This window comes from Falco punctatus, assembly GCF_963210335.1.
Source record: "Falco punctatus genome assembly, chromosome: 5".
NCBI lineage: Eukaryota > Metazoa > Chordata > Aves > Falconiformes > Falconidae > Falco > Falco punctatus.
The window spans coordinates 69,047,831-69,074,635 of record NC_137584.1 but is presented as its reverse complement, the minus strand read 5'-3'; the positions used below and the strand labels follow the sequence as shown (position 1 = coordinate 69,074,635).

The 26,805-nt window shown below is 37.8% G+C and overlaps 1 long non-coding RNA gene across 1 annotated transcript in view; it reads left to right on the top strand.

Moving 5' to 3' along the window:
- Positions 1-26,805, top strand: part of LOC308064473 — a 61,295-nt gene that overhangs the window by 6,958 nt on the left and 27,532 nt on the right. Inside the window, exon 2 of the long non-coding RNA XR_013928397.1 lies at positions 19-26,368. This is a non-coding gene — a long non-coding RNA (uncharacterized lncRNA). The remainder of the gene's footprint in view (positions 1-18; positions 26,369-26,805) is intronic.

Below are 26,805 nucleotides of genomic sequence, written 5' to 3'. Positions count from 1 at the left end.
AGGGCTGTGTCGAAGGAGTTGTGCTGCCTTTGAAGGGCTGCGTCATTAAGTGGAAGAGCTGCAGGAGGAAGTGAGCAGGCTGCGCAGCATTGTCAGAGAACATGAAAGAGAAATAGCCAGGATCTTAGAGATGCAACAGCTTGAAGAGCCTGGGACCACAGCTGCAGTGGGGGGACAGGCACCGTCCATCCCCGGTGTAACAGCAATGAAACCTGTGGGGGAAGTGAAGAATGGAAGCTGCTGACTTTGGGCATCAAGAGGTCTCCTGCTTCACCTCACTCAAAGCTGAAGAGGAGTCAAATAGGCTTTTAAACCAAGCACCTGGGCCACCTCACTCTAAACCATACAAGACCACTGGGAGGAGCTGGAACAGTGCCATAAGGGTGGCTGGATTTCACTCGTGGTTAAAGGGGAGTTACGCCAGAGACAGCCAGGCTTCCCAGGCAGTGGAAGGGAGTACTGCTGGCTTTTTCAGGAGCAGACTATTGCAAGGCCAGCAGTGCCTTGGTGATCGTATCAGTAATATTATTTGTTTGAGGTGGTATAAGACCTAGGTAGCAGTATCAGAAGAAGCAAATTTAGGTGCAGAGGTAGCAAATTCTGGGACCGACAGGAAGAAATTAATTAGAGGTGGGTTGTTTGTCTGAAATGAGGCAATACTGGAACAGGCCTCGCTGGGCAGGATCTCAGTAGACAAGCAAAGATGAAGGGAGCCCGGACTATTTCATGGTCCCCTACAATCACTGTGCTTTACCTTGAATGAGACACAGTGGGATTCACCTTGCCTAGTTTCAGGTACATTTACATCTAAGCTAGTAAGCATAGACTTTCCATATGATCAAAGATGAGAAAAAAATATTTTCAAGGCATACTTTATCTGACCTATTTTAGACAACAGTTCAGGATAAGATGGGCCATAGCCTGAAAGAGCCCTTTAAAAGAGCTTGAATCAGGAAGGTGGTATTTATTTACAAATCTAGAAGTTGATTTTACCCACTCATATTCTTTGTAATAGATTTCATTTTTATATTCTCTTATCCACATACTCACAGGCACCAGCACTCAAGTTTGCATGTCTGACCAGGATCAACACTCTGTGACAGAAAAGTCAAGTGACACCAGTATTGAGTCCTCATCATGTAACTGGGATATTTCTTATTAGGTGGTGACAAATGTGTTAATGTCCTTAAAGTGTCATTATTTGTCTTGGAGAGGTCCTTTGCCTCAGAATCATAATTATATATATCTATTTCATCTTCCACAAGTCTTAGCCAACTTGCCTGTTTTACCTTGTTTGAAATATCTTTGTGCTTGAAGTCTTCCTGGAAACTGGGAAGGGGATGGTATGGATGGTATACTGCAATGTTGTTGTCATCCTCTTATGGCCAGCCCTTCAGTCTTCTGCTGATGGGTCAGTTACACTGCAGTCATGAGAACACAGGCTTTCCTGGACTTCACATAAAGGATATCATCCTCAGTTTTTCTCCTGGGAACGATAACTTAGGAAACACACTGGGAATGGCACCCATCATTATCAGTATAAGCCATTCTTTCAATCCTTGTGCCACTGATTTTTCATGTATTTTCACACACATATTTCCATTCATCTTTATATGTACCAGTTTCAATATTTCTGGTACACATCTTTGTGCTATGTCAAAAACATCTCAATTGAACAATACATATGTAATACCTATCATCTGTACAACAAATTCTTTTTTTAACCAAAAAGGATATGCACATTTGTATAAATTCTTCTAATACTTGATTTCTATCTTGAGGCTTTTTTTTTCTTTACAAAGAATTTTTCTTACTTATTAGAACACAATTGTTCCACTTATAGTTTAAGTAAAAAAATAAAAATTCAATTAAAATGCAGAACATATTTTAAAATGCATCATGTACAAAACTACCTTACATGTTGTTGTTGCACAAGAATAAAAAAGTATTTTCTTAAAATATATATCCATTTGAGGACTAAACTTTCACAGAAGAACAGAGTGGAAATCAGTAGTTGAAATGCAGGTGTCTAATGTCATCCGGGGAAACAGGTGTTAGAAGAAAAATTCCAGGTACCACATCCAAGCTTTAAATATCAAAATCCATTATAAATGTGGAAGCACCTAGTCCTTATCTGTCTACTTTCTCCCTTGAGGGATGAACAGAATTTTGGAACTGTTTATCTGTACGTGAAAAGGATGACTAGGAAAGATCCACAAGCTAATATCTGTGCAAGGCAGAGAGGCTATTGCTTCAGTGAGGTTCTGAGACTGACCTATGGAGAATCAGGTTAGGAATAGTGGCTAATACCATGAGGACATTTCTGGTGACTCAAGAATGACTAACTGGTTAACACATATCATTAACACATACCACAGTTAGACCTCAGTACACGTAAAGTTTGAAAAGGTGTTACTAGCACATAGAGTTGTGTCCATCTTACGCACAGTAGCTAGGCCAGTCCTTGAAAAAGTCAGATTCAAACTTGTTTTCCATCTCTCTGGATAGATATGAACCTAGATTTCTTACTTTTGAGAATCTGAAGAGTTAAATAGTCTATGCATTCCTTCATTTAGCCATTTTTAGTTTGCTAAAAATATTTTAATACTCATTAGGTTAGACAAAAAATGTTGCCATATTTACCTTCTAAAGTAATTTATGTGAGATGTGGATGATTCAATCGTCAGTCTCTTCTTCACGTCTAAATTAAGAAATCTCAAATTCATTTGTAAATGGTGCTCTCCGTGGAAAACAGTGATTTATAATTGATGCAGAATTTGCGTCTCTATCATATTAAAAGGTTGGGGTTTGAGATTCAAGCAAAGTTCCAGATTTTCTGTTGCTATTAAGAACTCTTTCATGTTTGCTCACAAGGGTCTATTTAGTCAGCTTTCTCTATATTTGAAAATTGTTTTCCTATTTTCTTTAAACCAAAAGCATGCCCTTTAAAAGAGAAATAAAACCTTAGGCTATAACTACCCACAACTTACAGACATACTGTACTGCTTTCTGAGAGTTAAAAAAAAAAACCAAACCACCACCACAGATAAATTTTGGAATTCCTCAGCTTTAAAAATAAGATAATGTGCATTTTGGTGCTTAAAGTCAAACTTCTTAGAGCTTGTTGTATTCTAATAGTGACTAACTTGGAGAGTCATCTATCTGTCCTTAAAGCAGACTTGTTTTAGAACAAGACTAACTCAAAAGAGCAATTTTTCTGTTCATCTATCAGTGTCTGCCTTATCTTCTAAATAGTGCTGAAAAGAATCACAACCTAGTTCACTGGTATGTATGCACAGTGAGAGGTAGTAGACCGGGTCTGTAACTATCATTTTATATAAAAATATATGGACAAATACCTATCTACCATGCAGGAAAATTGTAGACAACAACAGATTTTAATATTCTAAATCAGCTTTTTATATAATTTCCTGTACATGTTTTACATTTAGGTAGATCTCATTTTCCAGCACAATTTAAAAGGATTGAAGGTGAGGTTTTTTTCTTATTTAATTATACTTCTACAAAAATAAGGTTTATAAGCATGTATCTGTGTATGGGAGTTTATAAGCTTTTGTATGTAGAATTTCTGCATTGGCTCTGTTGACTTTCTTGTGCCATGAGCTACCCACTGTCAGAATCTGGATTGCTATGTTTCAGTCATTAGGTCTCATATGAAAGGTTGGTTTAATGATGGAAGGTGAGAAAATTTTTGTCTTTTATCTTGACTATAGTTTCATCCTGAGCTAGGCAATGGCAAATTACTTGATGAAAATTAATGATTATCTCTTCTTTTTTTAGAATTGACTTAATTATAAGTTTTATAAATAATGGATTAGCAATTCATTACCTAACAAGCTGTTGAAGTTAGCCCATTAGTGTACCTTCTGTTATGGTTATAGAAGCCTGCCATACATAGGAGTTCAACTTACAGAAATATATCCAGTGTTGCAGCAGCACTCACTAGAACTGTGATGATCGAGCTAAGGTCCATTTAGCATTTCCATTATAAACCACATTTTTCAGGTCATAATTTCAGCTGTTCCGTAGACTATTTGGATCAAAATTGCTACAAAATTTTCACACTCAGTCCCTGCCCCTTCTCCCTTTCTCTTGCAATGGCCAAAATAGATAAAACATGGGGTTTTAAACATGTATTTATCTGTATGTATTTTCTTTGCAGTGCTCTTGGGGAAGACTTAGGTGGATATGAAATAAGTGTGTACATATTGATCTACCTGAGGTTAATGTAGCCATTTATGTAATATGAAATGGAAGAAAATTTTGAATTACTACAATATGTAATTTAAAACTTTGCTACCATACATGTACAGTTGCATTTTCACACGTCTTTATCAAAAGTGTGGTTTTCACTATGATACTGTTCTCACAAATAAAAAAATTGCTTACATTTAATACTTATGTCACATGGGATTTCAGATTAGCTAATTAGCGATGATTATACAATTGCAATTTTATGTCATATGAAAGATTCAATGCAAGAAACATCATCCTTTCAGACGGACGTTTGTACAACTTTAATAGAAAGGAGGAACAAGAAAAAAACACCTCAATACTCTCAGATAAGACTGAAAGTGGGTGTAAAAAGAGCATGGAAAGATAAAACTATTAGTACATTAGTACAATTAGTACATACACTTTTTAAAATGACTGGTTTTGGAGCTCGGAACTTTGGAAGCAGGTTAGCTGAGAAATGGCTCAGAAAAGCACTTTTGCATTTGAGTAAATTTAAGTAAATTTATTAATTGGTCCAGTGCAAAAGCACTAAAGGTACCATTTTCAACTCCAGTCTTTACGGGGCCAGATATCAGTATATTTGTCAATCATGAATCAATATTTTGCCTGAATTAACCTAATATTTTCAAGTGTCTTTTAGAACTCAATCACATCGTATTCCTTCTAGGGGCAAATGTGATTTTTTAGCCATCCCAACAAATAAAGTTCAGATTTTAATTAATGTATTAATTTCAACCTTCTAACTCAACATCAGTTTGTATTACTATTAATTACATGAATAAACAGAGACTCTTCAATTTATAAGCTATTGTTCATGTCAAATCAAGGAGATTTAATCCATCCTCAATTACTAAACCATCTGTAACAACTTTTTTTTTTTTTCCTTCAAAAAGATTTTGATTTACTTTGAAAGTTTCCTACAATAATCTGAGCCACAGTTGAAGCCGAAATGGAGAGAACTGAAATGTGGAAAATTGCTCATCTGGAGGGAAGAGAAGCATGCTGGACTGTTTTCACCACAGCAGAACTCCTGTATCTCCTTAAATTCTGATGTTAGTCAGAAGTTTGAAAGCCCATCCAAATATTTCTCATCCAGCTCAAGTAAGGCTTAGTTTGAGGATGTTTTATAAAAGACCTGTTCAGGACCCTTGAGGAAGCAGAGCAAACAGTAACGAGCACTAGCTCATTTCTCTCAGTATAAAGCAAGTCATTATCAGAAGTTTAACTCACTGAAATTGGATTAAGGTTTTGTGCTTTAGGTAGGTTCATTTTTCAGAGTACGGGGACATGAAATTAAAACTTGACGTGTATACTGACAAAAAATAAGATTAAAACTATAAACATAAATTTCCTCCTTTTGTATCAGCATCTAAAGCTGGTGAGAAACCAACATTGTGTAAGGATTTAATCTTAAACTTCTAACATAGTAGATTATTCCTTACGAAGGTCCAGTCATTTTGAAAAATAATTGAAGAGTATAGGACACAGTTCAGAGGCAGTCCACTGAAGAATAATGTACAGGATTTAAAAGTCATATTTATACTGGTTTGTTTTTCAGAAGCTATTTTATAATTATTTTATTTTTTTTTTTTTTTTTTTTTTGTGTGAAGATGTGTACATTGACTTTCAGATAAATAAAACTGGGTATTTTAAGTGTAATGCCAAAGTGAGTAATCGAAATACATTTGCTTTCGGAAATATACTTGTAGTTTTGAGTGTTGTTTTTTTAAATGAATATTGTCTATTCTCTCAAATACATAATTAACTGTCTGTAAAATCAAAGTAAATATATATTATTACCCACAGGGAGAGAGTGAGAAAGACTATTCATTCAACAATGATATTAATCGCTTTCAAATACCTGTAACTCCTAGCTGTGATTTTACGTTTATTGACAATCAGATTTCTCCAGTGTACTATAATGGACTTGTCATGAGTTCAGTGGATTATGACTAATGCTTTAGTAATAAAAAACATTTAATACTAACCGCTACATACAAGTGGCCACAAGACTTATCTATGCTATAGTTTTTCACATGTGATCTGATCCATACCTTGACTGTATTGGATTTAACTACTTTTCAAGAAATTTGAGTTATTACAAAAAACTGAGTTGCACTGTGAAAATTACAAACGGTTGGTCTATTTATTCCTATTTTTATTCAAATAAGTTTGGTGAATTCAACAGGGTTACTTCTCAGTCTTTATGACTGTTATTTTTGGTGTATGAATAGAACAAAAGTCTCCAATGCCTGCTGTTTCAGTTACAATCACTCACTTGAGAGCAAATTAAGTGGGGAACTTGATTTTGATAATTACTAATCATGTCAATTGACCAAGATAAGCCTATTGACAATTCAATAAAACTGATACCAGTTTATTCAATAAATGTCAGATACCACCTCAGATACTTGAGGTGGCAAGTACCTCTGGTACCCAAATACCTCATATAGTGCATGTTCTGACACATGCTCTTAGACAGATTTGATGATGAAAACCATGCGTATGCACAAAAATGGAGAACACTTTACGTTCATAGCTCTCCCTCCCCTTGCACAGACATGTCAAACAGATGATGAATTTTGTATGCAATTAATTGATACATGTTGACCAAGTCAATATGACTAAAGGCAACATTCTGCTTCCCTATCATTGTAGTTGAAGTAAATTTTTAGCTGTCTTGCAAACTAAAAATCCCAAAGAGAAAGCATCAGAGATATTCTGAAAAGTACTTCCTCTCCAATGCAGCTTTGCATGAGCATTTTCAATATGAATTAAAAGTCTGAGTTCATCAGTGTTATGCTTTGGGATTCTTCATATGTGACAAGGGAATCATCAGAAATTATTTGTTTTGCATCCCTTTTGCTGCAGTAATGCAAACAACCTAACAATGCTTAGGAAGCTAGGAAGTGGATTGCTGCCTCTTAGGCCAGTAAATATTGTTTTGGAGATTTACTTGAAAAACAAAAGTACCTTCCAGATGCTTGGATTGTTTAAATGTTATAGTTTCTTCTGGAACTAAAGGATATTGTAGGGTTCTTCATGAAAGTGAGAGGAAAGTTAACTAGGGAATTCCTAAATATTGTTTGGTTGTTTTCTCAGCTAGGTTTTAATTCATGTCAGGATATCTGGATGTTGAAAGAATCCAGAACTGAATCACTGGCCGTTCTGTCACCTGAAATGTCTCTGGTGCAACCTGCAATTAATTTGATGGAACAACCAAAGTCAGAATAAGATAATTCCACGTAGGAGAACTTAGTGAGGGCAGAACTGTCTTACGAATCTCAGTCTGTGCAGTGTCATAGTTCAAAACAACCCAAGCAAACAAATACTTCAGACACAATTCCAGATATGCTTGTAACTGAGCTTTTTGAGAACAAGAGACTGAAAGCTGTTTTCTGACGCCAGCTTGCAAAAAATAATATATTTCCAAAGTTATAATTTTAGTTACTGTATTCCGTAATGATTGGATATTAGTATGTTACAAACTCCCCACATTTTGACTGAATTTTCATGCATTACTCAGTATTAGCTAATTTTCAAAAAATAATTTTCCATTTCTTCTGTGTCTGATATAAAGTGCCAAAAAAATGTTCAATGCAACAAAACTTTGAGTTATACCACACAATTTTACAAGCTGGCAATGTTGTTGGCTATTATACCCTTTCTTACAAGAAGTGTTGAAATGAAAGATTCACCCTTGTCAAGAACCCTCTCTATTGAGACACCGTTTACACAGCACTATTGTGGAATTCAGCTTCAAAAGAAGACAGAAAAATCAATTCACACACTACAGTTCAGCTAAAAAAATCAGAGCTTTATGTCTCTTGAAATGTCAAGGAATAAAAATTAAATTTCATGTAATAAAGAACATGGAGGAAAAAAAATACTAATATCTACTGAGAGTAAGTTCACTGACTCTTACAGGCATTCCTTTTATAACGTTATGAGCCACTAAGGCACATGTAAAACGGTACATGTTGGTAAGATAAATGATGCATCCTTTGAAGGGCTAGTGAGGTAAACAACTTGTTGTTAGTAGTGTTGCCATAACTGTCCTAAGGAATCTCACTGTGTCCAACAATGTTAGGTGAAACTACTTGAATTAGGATAACTGAGCTGCAACTTACCTTTGCCTGTGTCGCCTATAGGTGAACATTTTTTCTGTAGGTTTTTTTCTTTTTGTTTTGTTCAGGATGTGTATGTGTGTGAGAGAGATTATTTTTGAGCTCTGAGTTTGGGGGTTATCTTTGATTTGTTTTTTCAGCTTTTTTCAGCTTATAGGAAAATGTATGCTTAAGTGGAATGTTTTCTGATTTTGTCTTGTAGAACTTAACCTAGCAAGGTACTCACATCTCCTGATGAGAGCTAGGGTGCATAATGAAAGTATCTTTTTCATCTAAATTTCATTTCATTAGCATGGGTTATCAGTTTTGTCTTCTTAAACAAGTATTTGTAATTCCTATCCAGCCAGTGAAGTAAAATCTGCCAGCAGAGATGATCTAGTCCATCTAATTTAGGCAGCTGCCTCTCCCTCTATTGGATGCCCTGAGCCTTTGTTGTAAGGTATGTAACTTCATATATACTTGGTTGCCCAACCACTTTTGTTAATCAGTTTAATTATTTATACTATAACAATAATGCTTGTATTATATAATGGATTTATGATAATTTCAATTTAATTGCAGTTTTATATTAATATCTATGTAGCTTATATAGCTCACTTGAGCATTTTCATGGTGTTTTATTTTCTTGAGAAGATTCTATTATGTAAATGTCTTCTTATCCCAATTAATAGCCCATTCTTGTTTGATGTGGAGGGTAATTATATGGTGTTAAATTAACTTTAATAAAATCAAATATCAATTTTTCCTCGCATCCATCTGTATATCTACGTAATTAAAATGTCATGTAATTTTTCTGGAGGATAAAGAAGAAATAGCCTATTTCAGTGTACTGGAATTTTAAGTAAATATGTATATCAGATGGTGCATTCAGTAACAATAGGATTATCATCTTCCATACTGTGTTGCAGAAAGTCTTTCATTAGCAGCTTAAGGAATAGAGTTTTTCTGAAAGGGCTATGGAAAATTGTAATCTGCTCCAAGGCACCTTAGCGCTAATTAATTCATAAGGTGTAATTCATGACCATGTTTGTGTTTACTGGGGGATTTCAATATGTTCCTCCCCTCCTTCTAGCTACCTTTTAATGGTTTGGTTCTTCTAAATGGGACAAATGTAAATTCAGTCCTTCTAATGGATATTGAACATAAGACTGATCCAGAACCTTTCTTCTCTTGACATTTCTAAGAGTTACATATCATGAAAGTAATGTAAATTAAACATATTTTTATTTAGAAGCATTTAATTCTTTTAAAAAGTGAAGCAGATGAGAAAAGACAGCAAATGTCAATGGATAAAAATTATAACTGTTCATTATGTTTAATTTCGCTATAGCTTGCTTAGCATTCTGAGATACAAAAATCAAAAACCAAAAAGTAATTTTGAATTGGAATATTAAATTGTGTTGTTCTGAAAAAAAATGTTATGTAATAATAAATAAGGTCCCTTCCTTTCCCTGCAACCTCATGGAAGCAGAAGGTCAAGTTCAGTTATGATGCAACTACTGATTTCCATTACTTCTGTCCTACTAAAAAAGAAACAAGTTTCCTCTAAAGAACTTTCCAGAAGGTTAAAAAAGAAGTAGATCTAGAGAAGTTTGTTTGTTTATTTGTTTGTTTGTTTCCAAAAATGTACTAATAAATTAATTATGAGATGTCAAAATTAGCTTATAGGCAGTTTTTCCATTTTGCGACTGAAAGTCAAGTAATTGCTCTGGTAGCCTCTTCTAATCCAGCAAAGGCATCCCTTACTGTCAAGCCTAACCTTTCAGAAATCAAACTGCCTAACTTTCAGCTCCTTTCTGATTCAATTAAATTCTGCTTCAATTCAAGGAATAATTTTTTAATGAATAAAATGTCATTAAAGAAGATAACCAAGCTAATGGACTCTACCTAGTGATGCTTGCATTAATATGCCAGGCAGGTTAGAGACAGTACTAATGATGGGAAGGTAAACAAAATTAAGGCTATGGAATGGTTCAAAATTAAGCCAACCATGGGATAAGAAATCTTTCAGCCTATTTTCTTTTGTTTTGAACAAAGTGATCTGTATCTCTTCTGAACAAAAGCACAATAAGCATGTACCAGCTGAGAAACCTGGTAGCATTTTAACAGCAGTTTTCCACAAGTGCATATGACTCCAAAAGATGACAAAATAAAGGTAACAGAATAAAAAATACTAAAGTATTTTTAACATGTTATTTCTGTATCTTTGTCCTAATTTTCTTTCAAAACTCGATACTTATTTGCTTCTAATAAAAAGAAATTAGATGAAAGGGCTGGCTGCAACATGAAATCTTTCTATCTTTATTATTAACATAGGCATTACTAAGAAATCAAAGTGAAGTATTATTACTTTTAAAAGTCCTAAAAATCACTAATCTGTAAGCATATGGGAACAGATCATGCACATTCTTAACCTAGAGTAAGCATGATGTAAAATATATGTGCTCAATCAAAAAGATTTAAGTTAAAATAATTCAGCCTTAATTTGAAAAAGTATGAAAACACATATAAAGTTACTCTCAGTTCCTAACCAGAGAACTGACAAAAAAGCATAATTAATGAGATTATTTGTTTAGTGTAATCTTTAAGCATATTAGATTTAAATAAAAAATCATACATATAAAAATAAAAGATTCAATAGAGCAATTGCCTGTGTTTGACATCTCTCATAGCATGATCCGTAGAACTTTATGCAAAATACTGATTTCATAAAGTTTTGCTGAACTAGTATTTTGGCAGTACATTTACCAAAATTAGCTCTAAAGTCATGAACACCACAGCTTTCACTTTTCTCACCAGTGTGGGCATCCAAGCTGGGAATCTGGCCACAACTGGCAATCTGAAAATTATACATTAGTATTCCTAATAAATGCAAAATGGTCTAGCTTTCTCTTAGGCCTGCTTCTCTTCCTTCTTTTGGCATCAGTAATTTGAAAAGAGTTAGTGAAAGTAAAATGGGTACCACCTATTTTATACCAGTTTTCAAAAATTATGAAGACAAATTTGCTCCTAGAAGTGATAAATGAAAGAAGCAAATATCTTTTAAACTTTTTTATAGATGTGAACTACTATGCATTAAGAGAGGTACAGTGATCTCTTTGACCTCATCAAGCAGCTAAGATGCAGAACCTGATCTAAAAACTTAAACCATTCACTTTACACTCCAGTACACTAACTTCAGCGCTTCACAAAAGCATTACTAACACGTCAGGAAGAATAGCCCCTAAGCTCAAATGCATCACAAGAATTTCAGACGTCCCATTATTCCCTGATGCTCACTATGGTGCTGGAAAGCATTTGAGCCTACAGTTAATCTTAAGAGTGTTCAAGGTTGATAGTATAGTATTGTGTAGTATTAATTATATTCTTAATTGCTCTGGCTGTCTAGCATTTGTACTACACATTCTTTTCATAGCTTGGCATACTCTAATTACAGAGTCAGGAGACTTTCAAGAACAAAGATATTTATTTTTAAAGATTACACATATATATGATACATTATCTGCAGAAAAACTTAGGGTTTAGCAATTTTCAGAAGTCTATTTCAGATAGATACAAGAGACAGACAGAAAGAGTATTCTTTTTTCTTGCTAGATATCTTTGAGGAAATCACTAAAAGAAGTTTAAACAAACATGTTATTTTTCTGCTCCCTTGGGTGTACACGTTTTTGGCTTACAGTTTAGAAAGAAGACACCACAGTACATTTTGCTGATTAATAGGCATGCAGTTTGCTGCAAGAATTGGTATAATTCCAGTAGTGTGAGTTCTTGCTGCTGATATTTAGTGAAAATGTTTTCCTAAGAAATGTCATGGCTTGAGGATCTAATTTACAATGAGGTAGAATGAGGCATATAAGACGTCTAGCAAAAAAATAAAAATAAAAATAAAAATTAAATATTTCAAAGCACTGATTTTATTCTGAATTGTCATTTTGGGGGAAGATATAAAAAACTGAAGTAACACTGGGCCATTAACCATATTAAATTGTTAAATAATGTTTCAAAAGTCAGATTATTATCTTTCTGCATTTCTATTGAAATTACATCAATTGTCTTTTGTGGACAAAACTTTAAGTCATTTGTGCATGTTTTAGCTATGGGCAGGGACATCTTTCAATAGTTCAGGTTGCTCAAAACCCCATCCAACCTGACCTGGAACACTTACAGGGATGGCACATGCGCACCTTCTTTGGACAACCTTTTCCAGTACCTCACTACCCTCACAGTAAAGATTTCCTTCCTTATGACCAGTCTAAGCCTTTCCTCTTTCTATTTAAAACCATTGCCCCTTGTACTACCATTACAGGCCCTGGTAAAACCTCTCTGTCTTTCTTATAAGCCCCCTTCATATACTGAAAGGCTGCAACAAGGTCTTGCTGGAGCCTTGTCTTCTCCAGGCTGAACAAGCCCAACTCTCAGCATTTCTTCACAGGAGAGGGTTCCAGTCTCTGATCACCCTTTGACATGAAGTTATGTTTTAGACTGCAATCCAAACAAGGACTTTGTAATGGTTTTCTTCTAGCCACATTGAAATAAGACCATAGTTATCAGCTTGATTTGAATGCAGAACAGTGATGGCTTTCTTTTTTTTTCTTTTTTACCTCATTCTTTGATGGAAGCTTCCATAGAAAATGTACTATTAGGGCTACACTCTGATCCTTATTCACCAAAAATAGAATCCTCACTTTAATATGACTGCTAGCAGGTGAATATAATATCCAGTGAGATAAAGGGAAGCTGCACCTCATCTTCAGAACTCAGCTTGTCTTGGAACCATTTGCTTTCTCAACTGCATCTTCAGACTGTGTTCAATATATTTGTGTTCAGAGCCACATGTATTTTAAGAAAGGCTAACATTTACTATGAGTAAATACAACAGTTTTTCTTCAAGTGCCCATCATCTTTAAAAATCCTTGCAAAATTTTTAATAATTACATACTTTCACAGAAATTTATCAAAGAAAAAATACATCATAGATGTACTTTCTTGTCTGTATTCAGTTTCTCTGGATGTACAGTAAACTTTGCATGTTGCTACACCAGAAAGAAGTTCTTATAATAAAATTTTGTTCTATAAATCTTCTTTATTCTGACATATGACTTTAAGAGATTTTTTTGTTGTGGTAGGGTGATATTTGTTTATATGAATACTACCTTTCCCTCTTTTTATAGTTACCTAATAATAAAATTATCATAAACAACTTTTAAATTATAAAGGTTCTGTGTGAAATCTAAAGACTTTTTTTATTTGTGTTATATCTCAGTACATCAAAATATATCTAACCTGAAACACTTCACTACTGAAGAAAATTAGAGATTGACAGCCACCAAATGATATGGATTCTTCCAAAGTACCCTAATTACAGAAAGGAACTATAGAAAAATAGCTTTGTTCTGAGCCACTGGGAAAATTTCTGGTGTTCAACAGTCCTGAAAATTTCCCATTCCTTACCTGTCCCGGGGTGATGTAGTGTCTGCACATTGAGATACTGCTTCCAGACCTCTGTAAATACAATCAGAGAACCTGGAAACTGCATTTGTGCTTTTTTATCTGTTAGCATTTCTTTTTGTTTGTTTGTTTGTTTGTTTTGCTCCCCCAATCTTTTAATTAGTATTTTAAGAGTATTGTGGTTAAAGCTGTATTATATTTAAGGCTGTGGTGTAGAAACTGGTTGGGATTTGGAAATTTTAAATATAAAAATGTGCTTGTAGTAAATCCCTTTGGCTGCATTACACTGTCCAATTACAAGCCATTGCACCTTTAGTAATATTTGGCAGATACTTGAGGACATCATAGAACAGGAAACTTCTAGTATGTTCTCCCAAGGAGTCTAGAAAATTAGAAGCCAGCAGCACGGTTCTCAGAAAGTCCTTAACTACCAACAAGGCTCATGCTGCAAGGGTGACTTCCAAAGCCTTTTTGTGCCCTTACTCTGTACAAACAGAGTGATGGATCATGTTTATTGGGAATGTCCCTAGCTTAAGCCAAGCAAAGGAATTGTTGAGAGGGTGATAGGGTCCCATGTTTAATAGTAGAGGTGATGCAGTTACAGTACTCAGGACCATTTCCACTCACTATTTCATTTACTAATATAGACAACAGGAACACCTACCCCTCCATTTATTGTGCCAATGTTGTGGTTTAATCCCAGCTGACAACTAAAGTAAAATGGAGCTACTCACTCAGTCCCCCACCTCTGGTGGAATGGGGAGGAGAACTGGACACAAGGTAAAACCCATGGGTTGAGATAAGAAGAGTTTACTAATTTAATAATAATAATAATAAACAATAAACCCAATAATAATGAAAAGGGAGACAACAAAAAGAGAAAAAAACAAACAAGAGAGGACAAGTGATACAGAATACAATTAATTGCTCACCACCTACTGACTGACACCCAGCCAATCCCCAAGCAACTATCACCACTTCCTGATAAACCTCCCCCAGTTTATATGTTGAGCATGATGTTCTACAGTATGGAATATCCCTTTGGCTAATTTGGGTAAACTGTCCTGGCTCTGCTCCCTCCCAGCTCCTTGTGCACCTGCTCACTGGCAAGGCATGGGAAACTGAAAAGTCCTTGACTTAGGGTAAGCACTACTTAGCAACAAAAGCAAAATACCACTGTGTTATCAACATTATTCTCATACTAAATCCAAAACACAGCATTTTACCAGTTACTGGAAAGAAAATTAACTCTATCCCAGCCAAAACCAGGACAGCCAACTGCATGGTTATTTCAGCAATACTGTGCCTGACAAAAGGCACTTTCCTTGTACAAGACAGAAATGAATGCCCTGTCATATTTTTCATGAGAAGATATTAGGTAAGTTGCCAACACTGCAAACGGAAAATGCCTTAGTTCCATGGGGACCAAAAAATAAATGAGGCCATGAAATTGGCAGCCACAGCATCACCACTTGCTCCCATAATTCATCTTTCCCAGACAGCCCATCGTTCCTTGTTTACATACGAGATGTTTTACTGCTAGGCATGATATTGGCCAGCCTAACCTATGTCCGCATAAGATAAAAACTATTGGAACCACCTGGGTTATTCCTAGGTAGGAGGTAAACTTACCCCAGGGATACAGGCAATTTAGTACTCATCTTTTTGTCCTTTCCTACTGCTGTGCCCTAGTCACAGAGCAGGTCCTCTCTCTGCTGCAAGTTGGCCCACCTATGCATTGGCTGTTTCCACGTGGTTTTTCTCACATGTGATACATACTTGCTCAGGAGGGCTCTAGCAACTCAGCTGATATTTTCTTGTGGGGATGCTTGATGAGGAAACAAGGCACAAGTGAAATATGAAAATTTGCACTGGTCAAGAAAAAGAAGAGACAGGCTTGGTACTGATCACATGATAAAAAGAATTCTAGTCACTCCTGTCATGGTTTAAGCCCAGCTGGCAACTCAGCATCACACAGCTGTTCAATCACTCCCCCCTCCAGGGGAATGGGGGAGATAATCAGGAAAGTAAAAGTGGGAAAACTTGTGGGTTGAGATAAAGACAGTTTAATAGGTTAAAAAAAAGCCATGCACAATAGCAAAGCACAAGGAATTCATTCACCACTTTCCAACAGTAGGCAGGTGTTCAGCCATCTCCAGGAAAGCAGGGCTCCATCATGTGTAACAGTCACTTGGGAAGACAAATGCCATTATTCTGTACATCCCCTCCTTCCTTCATCTTCCCCCAGCTTTATATGGTGAGCATGATGTCATACAGTATGGAACATCCCTTTGGTCAGTTGGGGTCAGCTGTCCTGGCTGTGTCCCCTTCCAACTCCTTGTGCACTCCCAGCCCACTCATTGATGGGGTGGGATGAAAGGCAGAAAAGGCCTTGACTAACAGACTCCATTTATATACTTCTCTGACCCTGAGAAATGTGATCTTGCATATTTTATGGCTACTGGAATGCCAAAGTAAAGATCATTGTCTTGGTCCATTCCTTTGATCAAGTAATGCAGGTCAGTGCAGGTTGCTACAAAAGGTAATGTGCTGATTTTTCTTTTTTTGGGGTGGACATCTGACTCTAGGGATATAATATATATATGTATTAGAGACTGTGTTGCTATGATTCACTTGCATTTTGTTTGGGGTTTGTGGGTATGTTGGGGTTTTTTTAAAGATATGTCATTTTATATAAGTATTGGAAAGTGAAAGAAGTAATAAAAGGATGACGTGATACAGTTTTCTTAACTCCTTTCTCCACTTTTTTTTCTTTTTTTCTTTTTTTTAAACATACAGCAGGGAGAAGTAACATTACAGTAATTTTATTAGAGAAAGGTAAAGATAGTCTTCAAAATCATATTACCTAATAAAGTGTATACAACCCCCAGGCTGAAGATTGAGATATAATAAAAAGAGAGTAGAGATTTTACATAAAATTATAACTGAGAACCGCAGTTCTCAAATATAATAAAAAAACAAAATATAATGACTATGAAGGGAATCATCATTTGAGGGAACTGTGTATTCTACAGTGACAGCAGATTCTGGAAAAATAATTCATACTGCACCAACTATAATAAGCATAGGACAAATTCATATTTCAGGTTTCTTAATTTTAGTATAAGGATGTGTAACCAAATTATTGAACAGTCTAGTAAGAGGACTCATGCTTTAACAATCCCAAGTCACCTTCCACTAGGAATAAATAAGCCCCTAACAGACACATCGAAAGCAGCCTGATAAACCCCCTTCCAGAGCATCCAGCTTGGGATCCTCAGATGTTACTGCTACAGACCCTGGAGGTGCCCAGAGGCTCTGCGGGGGGAATTCTTTTCCATGCTGCTAGCACTGCTATTCAGAGCACATAGTGCTCCAGTGACTATATGGTATCCATGGTGAAAGAGCTCTTTACAGTATGATACCACCTTTTTTCTCTAAATTGGTCTCTGAAGATTTTATGTGATACCAAACTTATGAAAGCCCATAGAAGACTCCTAAAGGAAATTAGCAGGTTTATGTCTTTTATATATCAGAAATTATTGCTGAGCTCACTAATTAATTAGATTGTCTAGTTCAGTGTTACAGCTAATTATCATAATCTGTAATATGTAATGGGAAAACATGTTCTATTCTCAGACACAGTTAAATAATTTTCTCCTGCAACATCCTGGTCGGTCCAACTCAGATATGCTGAGCTGAATATATGAAAGAGTGTGTCTGAAAAACTTTAGTAAACCAGTTGAATCATGGTATTGGAAAAAAACAGTTTTCAGGAATGGATTTCCTACAGAATAATGCCAGAAATATTCAGCCACTGAAATTTGAAATCAGAAATATTTCTAAGATCGTCATGGTTCAGAAAAAAATTAATGGATCAAATCTCTGCATGACCTGGCAGATATGACTGATCTGGCTCTTTGTCTAATATATACTGGTGAAAAAGACAGAATCAACTGAAAGCATATGCTCAAATGACAAGCTGGACAAAGCAGGTGAGAAAAGATACTAAAGGGCTGCTTAAGTCATTAGAAACCAATGGTTTTCCAAAGGCAGTTTCATACAAAGGAAAATTGTGGCATTAGCTGCAAAAAGCACTAAGAGGGTACCTATTTACTCCAGTGCAATGAAGTACAAAGATAGTACAGCAAACCTGAAGTCAGAGAAACCTGGAACAGACTGCCATGCTACTGAGTTCTGTGTGCTTCTGATATTTATGATAACTTATTTTGAATTAGCTTGGCCTTCTTCATAGGCCATGGATTTATGCCATTTAAAGTAGCCCACAAAAGAGAAGTGGGTAGCACAGGAAGTAGAACGGGGAGTTTGCAGTATACACAAACTGTAACATATAATACAAAGCAAAGCAACATTCTGGATCTACTCTTAAAATATGAAGTGCCAAAAAGCAAATGAGTTATTAAGAATAACCTAAACACAACAAATGAAAGAAGAACAGGAAGGACACGTCCACAGTGCAAGGACATGTTTTGGGGCACTTATGTCCTATTTCCAATAGGCATCTAGATGTGTAGAAGGCCATACCTGCTGGCTTCATCTTTTCAGGTAGAAACCACACAGAAAGTTGGAGACTTCTGTTTGGTTTAGTTTGGTTGTTTTGTTTGATGTTCTTGGGTTTCTTCCTACAATGCCAAAAAAAGGCAAAGGAAAGCAATGAAGCAAATCTAATTGTCTCATTAGATCATGAGCAGATAACCCATAACGTTCAGAACTGACACTGAAATAGAAGTAAAAAGCATCTTTGAGTATAAATATAAGAACAAATTTAGGCCACAGCATGATATAAAAATTGTTTGTATGGGTAAGGTTAGCTGTAATATTGGTCTATATTGTAATGTATTCTAGGAGCAAAAATTCCAGGACTGAAAAATAATCAGTGTACTCAGTAAAAATCCTGGACAAGATTTTCATGTATGGAAATCTTAGAGCAAAAGATACTGCTATTCAATTTACTTAATTTGAATGTCTGAACATCAATTATATAAATCTCAGCTCACCACTCTGAAGTCTTTTTAAAGTCAATGAAGGGATATAGGTGATTCACTTCAACCTAAAGTGGGTGTCTAATATTGGAAAAATGAACAGTCATCTTCGATAGTTATTTTAACTATCTTCATCTTAGTCAATCAACTACTGAATTGTAATAATACTCAGTAAGATGAATCCTATTAAAGATTGTTTGCAAGATACTGATATGAAACAAGTTTTCTACAGAAGAGCTATTAACAGTAAGTTCAAAAATGAAGATAGAATTCCAGCATGTGGCATAAATAACTGAAATTAAAAAGATGGAAGAACCTTCAAAATAAATTAATTAGATGATTGTAGGAGAAGATAATTGATTTGGATATGCAGATGACTAAATAGAAAGCACAAAATATTGTAGTGGTGGAAAAACACTTCAGTCTTTTCACAGAAGATGCATCACCTAAAAATCTCATTGGCAAACTTACTCAATTTATTAGATTCTCTTTCTAACTACAGACAGATCAGATAGATCAAAACAATCAGCAAGCTAATTACTTTAAGTGCAGTATAGAAGAATCATGCTTCATGATGCTTTCTAGAGTAAAATCACTCTAGTAAATACTTTTTTGTAAGAAATGGTCTAGGAGAAATATGTAATATATACTGAAAGACCTGATTGGGGCTGAAGTCTTGTCAGCGTGTTTTTTGGATTTGGTTTTGGTTTGTTGTTGTTTTTTTTGTTTTGTTTTGTTTTTTGTTTTGTTTTTAATATGTATCTGTAACAAAGATGAACACAATAGAAGAAGATGTAAGAAGGACAGAGAAATCTAGAGTGCAGCCTGAAACCAGATCTCAGCAAAGTGCCAGTCAGCTTTGCAAGAATGAATTCCTTTAGTCATTTCTTTGAAAAAGGACACATCAAATCTAATCTAAACAAAGCCAGAGTGCTAAAGGATTTTCTAGCACAAATCTCCAAAGGAGAACTGGGCACTACATTGTGTAAAATCCTTGGTAGGACTTGTGACGTTCATGTAGTTTAAAGATACCATCTACAAATAAAGGCCTCCTGGAGGAGATTCAGGTGCCACATCTTGGCAAGTAACACTTCACTTCATGTGATCTTGGATGATGTGGACATTTGGTAACAGCTATGGGCCATATGTTCCCTTCAGCTAGGGACTGCCGTCCTGCAGGATCTCACAAGAGATATTCAGCCAGCTGGCTGCTGAGCAGTCAGGCTTGACACCAGAACCTCAGTGCCATCAATGCCATGTCTACCCTATGTGCCTCAAACAGCTTGAACAAAGAGTGTTGATCCTCTCTAGCAGGAGCAGCCAGAGCCAGATCAGGTCCTCCAGTCCCTTGGTGCCCAGCCTGGCCTTCCTGACCCCATAGGACCTCCTGACAGAGAAGTGTGTGACCATCTGCACCTGTCTGCCTAGAGGCCAGCTCCACTAAAGCAACAAACACGATGGATCACTTTCTTTTATCGTAACAGCAGCTAAAAATAGATCGGCTTTTCCTCTCCCCTTCTCCTTTCTGATCAGCTGTTGTCACCCCCACTCCTCTCCATCCCTGGATCTGTTAGCTCTGTCTTGCTGCACAGTGCAGCGACAGCCACAGCCCCTGTCTCTTTCTGGGAGCTGCAGCTTCATGTCTTGTTTTCAGCTATACTTTCACTCTTTGCTCTTTCTTTGCCTTGCTCTTTTCCAGTTATGTCTTTGTTCTTTTCTTCTCCATGCTCTACACAGGCAGAAATTCTCACAGATTTATTTTCATTCCCCTGTCACAGTCAGATCACACTTAGGGTTTTGTTACCTCTAGTCTTATTGGTTATTCTTTCCCAATATTGCATTGTCCTCTGTACTCATTTCATCTACCCAGGCACATAAATATCCTTTAGTCACCAGGCAACAACATTAGCAGACAATATAAACCTATTACAAAGTTTACTGTATGAAACTTTGGCACTCAAAAGATGGATTTGAAAGGAAATAAAAGTAGTTACAAAAGGAGAGAGAAAGTAACAGCACAGGGAAAATAAATAAATGAAAAGGTGCTGTGCTGCTTCACAAGTCCTTGCCACCACAGGTATTGTGGATGCAATATAACATGTGGAGCCCCAGGAGAGTCCCACCTTAACAGAGGGTTAGATCCATGTAGATTACACCGTCAAGGAGACCTGAAGGTCTCCCTGTTCCTCTGTTACTTGAGCTACTCCCGCACATGGGTGACATCAATAGCCCTCTGCAAGAAGGTCAGCTGCAGGTTACATTGGGTCAGCCTGTGGTTCTAAATAAAAGGATTTCAAAGCTGTACTGATGGATGCTGTCATGCAGGGCAGCTACTGTGCTTCCATAGATGCTTTCCAGACCTTATCACTAGATGCCTCTGTGAAGTCCTTCCTGGCAGCTGGGAACAGATGGCACAGTGCACAGTCTTCCATAGGATCTTTGCTATAACCACATTCATCGGAAGGCCAGGTCCACAGCCATGTTTAAAAAAGTCTGAGTTGGACCCATTGCAGAAGCTGGGCGAAAAAAAGAGGGAAGAGTTCTGTCATCGTTTAACCCCAGCTGGCAACTAAGCACCACTCAGCCCCTCACTCACCCCCCGCCACAGTGGGATGGGGCAGAGAATCAGAAGAGTAAGGGTGAGAAAACCTGTGGGTTGAGATAAAGGCAGTTTAATAGGTAAAGCAAAAGTTGTGCATGCCAGCAAAGTGAAACAAGGAATTAACTCATCATTTCCCATCAGCAGGCAGGTGATCAAGCATCCCCAGGAAAGCAGGGCTTCGTCATGCCATTACTTTGTACATCCCCTCCTTCCTTCATCTTCCCCCAGTTTTATATGCTGAGCATGACATCATATGGTGTGGAATATCCCTTTGGCTAGTTTGGTCAGCTGTCCTGGCTGTGTCCCCTCCCAGTTTCTTGTGTGCCTCCAGCCTTCTTGCTGGCAGGGCCTGAGAAACTGAAAAGTCCTTGGCTTAGGGTAAATATTACTTACCAACAAGTAAAACGTTAGTATGTTATGAATATTATTCTCACAACAAATCCAAAACACAGAACTGCACTAGCTACTAATAAGAAAACTAACTCTATCCCTGACAAAACCAGGACAAGTTCTCAATAAGATGGCCCTAATAATCTAGTGACTATGTTCAAAGTGGTGGGATGGTGGTCTCCTGGACTCAAGTGTAAGAACTAGAATATCCGAGTAGCAGCAAGAGGGGGCTGTGGGCAAGGAGAGGTGGTGTCAACTTGGGTCATGTTTGCTCTCAGATTAATTCTGTACACATTGGAGTTCCTTGCTGTCTCTTTGTAGCCTGTTTTGTATGGGAAGTGGATTGAGCATGTGGTGCTGCAAGAGAAAACTTAACCACTGGTGTTGCAATTGGAGGATGCTTTACAGAAGAATGGAGAGGTGCTGGCCAGTCTGCTATGTGTTCTTTGTGCTGTGCTGCTGCCCTGTCAGTTACAAAAGTAGTCAGGCAGGGCTTCTGTGATCTCAACAGTCTACGCAGCTGGCACACTTATACCTGCAATGTATGCGTTACTATTGCACAGAAAGGACACCTAGTGTCCCAGAGGAGCTGTGATGACATTTTTTAGGATCACTATCAGAACCACATTGCCTGGACCCAGAGTCTGTCCTATGAAAGGAACCAAAAGATGCTTATTTTTACCCTGAACGTCAGATGAGGTACAGATTTTGCGTCCACAGAGTAAGAGATTAAATATGGTTTCTGCCAAACTCTGATACGGCTGACTTGGAAATGGGCCATGCTCCTGATTTCTCCAAGGCCTCAGAGAAACTCAGCAGATAAAACAGACCTGTGTCACGAAGGTTGAGGAGGAGGACAGAGAAAGTTTTGTGGCTTAGCATTTCTTTTGAGTGTGTGTAGGCTGGGTTGGGCTCATGGGAGATGGGAGATGCAAGAAAAGAGCAGTGGTGGCAAGTTCCTCCAGATAATGCTTCATAAATAAAATGACATTTGTTAACAAAAGCTGCATTTATTGCTTTTAGGAATCTGGAAGGCCTGGCTTTTTGGGGGGCAAGCAGCGTGTGCAGTGTCATTTTTGTAAGTAGCATGGCTTCTTTTTCCCCATGCAAAGGACAAACCATCAGAGACAGTCACATGTGTGGCTATGTGTGGAGTCCTGACAGGATTTGTCTTGTTCAGGACACGTGAGTGTGTGACTCACTCTGCCGTTACCATACCACATACCCTTTGGGGTGGCACTCTGCTCTGAGCCATAGCTAGCTGCTACACAGACATAATCCATGAGCTGATGATTTTTTTCCTCTTTTCCACCGAGTTGCCATGGGAGACTGTCAAGCTGCAGCGATGGCAGGTTCACCCTCCCGTAGGCATCCTTCCTCTCTGTAGATGTCATTCTCAGTGTCACTAAGCTGGAGATTCCCCTTCTTTCCTCCTCTGACAAGAGCATAAATACAATTTATGCTCACTAGCTCTCACTCACTGAGTTCTTCCCCCTGTCCCTGGATTTGACAGTGATAGCAGCAGTGGCAGGGCAGCGTAGGCAGGTGTCTGCCCTTGGCACAGACTTAGCACGAAGTCGTCCTGCCGTGGGGTGCTGGGCGACTCCTCTGACAGAGGAGGGCGCTGCAGTCGCAGACCTTACATGCCTGCTGCTACGGAAGGCAGCAATCCGGCGTCTTAAACACTCACTGCAGCGTATAGCATGCGAAAATATAGAGCCATAGGATCGTATTCACCTTCTTGTCCCACTTGGTCAGGTGAATCCCACCAGCTCCCTGCAGACCAGGCTTCTCAAAGGTAGATTCATGATCACAGAAGCCATAACCTTGAGTACAGCACCAGCCATACAATCAAGCATTCACCAGTCCAATTCATCTCATCCTTCTTAAACCCCTTCCTCTGACTGAGAGGATAGAGGAGAAACCACCCGTGCGCCAGATACTTTTAATATTGCTTCAAGGGACATATAGTCTCTCTTGATCGTTCTGAGTGGCCTCATCACAGTATCCTGAGACCCTACATGGAACAGTAGGAGCAGATGATGACCTGCAGGGTTCACCAGGTTCAGCAGCCTCTCGGTGTCATGAATGCGAATTCTTGGTAGACACTTCAGCTAGGCAGCTTCTCCATTTTTTCTCCCACAGTGGCTGGCACTCCCTCATCACTGCCTGAGCAAAGGCACTGTGGGGTCCCCTGACTGCAGCAGTTTTGGGGTGTGAATTGCTGTTTGTATTGGTGTTAGATCCAACTGGAACCAGCTGTGCCCAGCACAGGGCAGGTCATGGCCACCTCCCATGCTGGGCATTCTGGCAGCCCCCTACCACCCCAAACCTGGCAGTTATGCTTGATACAAAAATCCAAATAAATCCCTTTGACTTCTGGTTCCTCCTCCTTGCAAATGGTCACCCTGTTGGGACCTTGCATCTCTTCACTATTTCCCCAGTTGTAGGTTAATAAAAGGGCTGAAAAGGAGCACTTCAGAGAGGAGCGTTTGTAGTACAACAGTAGAAGTGGGTCTGCAAGGACAGCAGGAAGGGACAAATGTGTAGCCTTCCACTATATCGCTGGAGGACTGTGACTGAGTGACACTGAAAAGGTGATATGGCCTCATCCATGCCATGTGACTCCATTCCAGGACCAGCAACAACTGGCAGGCATTGGTTAGCACTGACATAGTGCCATCTGGTTTGGACCAGAACAATGTAGGAGACAAAGCTAACAACCTAGCAGTGCAACCACACACTGACAAACTTCTTCAGTGATCAGAATGATAGGACAGAGTTCACCCTTAGCAAGTACTAACGTATAAATGACATAAAATCAGGAAAAGGATCTGACAGACCAGATGGTTATGCTGCTGTTCAGGAGGACCTCAATAGGCTGGAGCAATCGGCCAACAGGAAACTCATGCAGTTTAACAAAGGGAAATGCCCAGTCCTGCACCTGGGGAGGAATAACTCCATGCATCAGTACATGCTGGGGGCCAGCCAGCTGAAGGACCAAAGCAGTTTTGCAGAAATGGACCTGAGGATTCCTGTGGACAACAAACTGAACGTGAGCCAGCGCTGTGCCTCTGCAGCTAAGAGCAATAGCACCCTGGGGGACATTAAGCAGAAAGCATTGCAAGCAGATTGGGAAAGGTGATCCTTCCCCTGTGCTCAGCCCTGGTGAGACACATCTGGAGTGCTGGTTCAGATTCTGGGCTCCCCAGTACAAGAGACACAGGCATAATGGAGTGAGGCCAGTGAAGGGACATGAAGACGATAAAGGGGCTGGAACATCTGACATATAAGGATAGACATTTGGAATCATTTTCCCTGAAGAAGAGAAGGCTCAGGAGGAACTTATCAATGCATAGAAATACCTGACGAGAGGAATACAGAAGATGGAGCCAGACTTTTCTCAATGGCACCCAGTGAGAACACATGAGACAAGGGCCAGAAACTGAAATACAGGAATTTCCATTAAAACATAAGAATATTTATTTTTATGCTGAGGGCGGTAAAACACTAGAATAGGTTACACAAAGAAGCATGGAGTCTCTATCCTTGGAGATATTGAAAACTCAGTTGGATGTGGCCCTGAGAAACCTATTCTATCTGAACCAGATTTGAGCAAGGGATTAGGACTAGATCATCTCCAGAAGTCCATTCCAACATTAACTATTTTGTGTTTGATTCTGTGATTTTCTGCTTTATTTGATTTACTCCTACAGATGTAGCTCTTGAGAACTAGAGCCTGCTCACGCCATGTAACACATCTGTAATAGTCAAGATAAAGCCAAAGTTGCAAAGTATGAAATACAGAACCAGAATTACAAGTAATTTCCAGATGTTAAGTTATGATTGATTGCTTGTACATAGAGAAAATTATAATGATTTTATATTGTTCCTCTTAAATATCATCAAGAAAAGGAATATCCCAGGTGTATCAAGTCTGGAAGTTGTAGAAATACAAGCTTCATTGATGGTGTTCTGAATCAGACTGGGTCTATATATAGCTTTATATATACATTAGCAGCACCGTACTTGAGTTGAGAAGCCTAGCATGCTCTTAGGACTTCTAATGTTGGGCAAATAGCCATATTTTGGCACACCGTACACACACTGGAGCTGGCTCAGACTAGGCACATCACAATATGTTTTGTTCTTCTTTTGTAAGTCCACTCAGACATGCTGTAAGACCAAGACATATGCTTTCGGTGCTAAGCATGGGAGTACCTTTAGGCAAGTATTTAAAAGACTTGTTAAGAAAAATATTTTTTAATTTCATTATATTTCTCCACTTATAAGAATGTTCTGTATCAGGCAATACTCCAGAAAATTATAATAGAAGAAAGGAACGAAGGACAGATCTGAACATTCCTAAGTTTTAAAGGATCTTCAAAGATGAGAATGAATTTTTATGCAGCCTAAGAGGAAAAGTTCTAAGTGTGAACTGAGCAATAAAGAAATACAAGTTAAGGCTAATCCAAACAAGTATCTATAGAAAAACTTCCAGTGTAATCATCATCTGACTGTGCAGTAGTAGACCCTCAAAGGTAAGGAAAAAAGGGACTGCGTTTATATTATATAACCTAATTAATATTTTTTCTTGAAATTAGATGTGTTTATTGAAAGAATACTACTATAACATATAAAGTAATGATAACCCCATGTGATGTGAGTTCACAGCTGGCCTCCTTCAATTATTGGGAAATATATTTTCTTACCCCCTTGAATTCTATATAGATGAAGTTTAGCAAAAGAACAATATACCACAAATAAATATGGCATTGTGAGGGCCTAAATTTTCACACTTCACAGCAAAGTTAATCTAAGTGCTCTGCTTCACTGTACCTGATGTTTTCCTCATTTTCAATCATCTCTTGCTAAACTACTCACAGAACTCCCACTGAGACTCCATTCATTTCATTAGAAATGTCATATGTAAAGTGGCATGGAATCTGTCCAAAAATTAATAAGCCTAAACCAAACA